Source organism: Amphimedon queenslandica, unplaced genomic scaffold (assembly GCF_000090795.2).
Source record: "Amphimedon queenslandica unplaced genomic scaffold, v1.1 AMPQUscaffold_6774_Cont21271, whole genome shotgun sequence".
NCBI classification, from domain to species: Eukaryota; Metazoa; Porifera; class Demospongiae; order Haplosclerida; family Niphatidae; genus Amphimedon; species Amphimedon queenslandica.
Genome location: NW_003552938.1, coordinates 1 through 1,073, shown reverse-complemented (window position 1 = coordinate 1,073; position 1,073 = coordinate 1). Strand labels below are relative to the sequence as shown.

At 26.3% G+C, this 1,073-nt stretch overlaps 1 long non-coding RNA gene across 1 annotated transcript; it reads right to left on the bottom strand.

Moving 5' to 3' along the window:
- Window positions 1-236: 236 nt before the first annotated feature.
- On the bottom strand, window positions 237-1,029 carry LOC109591942 (uncharacterized). Its single transcript, XR_002190084.1, has 7 exons — window positions 995-1,029; window positions 885-890; window positions 711-793; window positions 619-621; window positions 525-527; window positions 347-459; window positions 237-256 (listed from the first exon to the last, which is right to left on the bottom strand). It is a non-coding gene; the product is annotated as an uncharacterized LOC109591942 (long non-coding RNA).
- Window positions 1,030-1,073: the final 44 nt, after the last annotated feature.

Sequence of the window (1,073 nt, the reverse complement as noted above, 5' to 3'; positions counted from 1 at the left end):
CAGAGAGAAAGACAGATTAATATGTAAAATGTAAATAATGGTATATTATGACTTACTCTCTATTGTGTGAGTTTATTTATCATTTAATGGTATCGGAGAATGATAAATTAAAAGATAAAATTTAAATAGTAAAGACTTACTCTCTATTGTGTGACAAAAATAACAGTTTAATTATTGTTGATTGATATTAGAGAGAATAAAATATTAAAATATAAAATGTGAATAATAATAGTATATACACGTTATGACTTACTCTCTATATTATTAATTGTGTGACAAAGATATTATTGATTGATATCAGTGAAAAAAAAATCAAATGTAAATAATAGAACACATTGTAACTTACCGCCTATTGTGTCACAAAATCAATAGTGTATTTATTGTCAATTGACGTTAGAGAGATAGACAGTTTAAAAGATAAAATTTCAGTAATAGTACACATAACAATCAACCTACATTCTATTGTTTGATAATAATTATCATTAGAAGAATTTAAAATAAAATATCAACACATTGTGACTTACTGCCTATTGATCATTGTTGATTTAAGATCAGAGAGAATTAAGAACAAATGAAACAGTAAAATTTAAATAACAATACACATAACAATTGACTTACATCCTGTTGTGTGACAATTGTTGATTAATATCCAGAGAGAAAGACAGATTAAAAGATATAAAATATAAATAATATTACACACTATGACTTACCCACTAGGTGTGACAAAAGTAACAGAGAGAAAGAGTTTAAAAAGTTAAAGTGTCAACAATAGTCCACATAATTGACTTACGTCCTATTGTGTGACAATTATTGCAGGATTGATATCGGTGAAAAAGATGTAAATAAGAGACAAAATGTTAATAACAGTGCCCATTATGACTTACCTTCCACTATTGTGTGACCAAGACAACAGTTTAATTATTGTTGATTGGTATCAGAGAGAAAGACAGATTAAAAGATAAAATGTAAATAATTGTTACACATTATGACTTACCAACTATTGTGATCAAGACAACAGTTTAATTGTTGATTGGTATCAGAAAGAAAGACAGATTAAAAGAGAAAATGTAAAT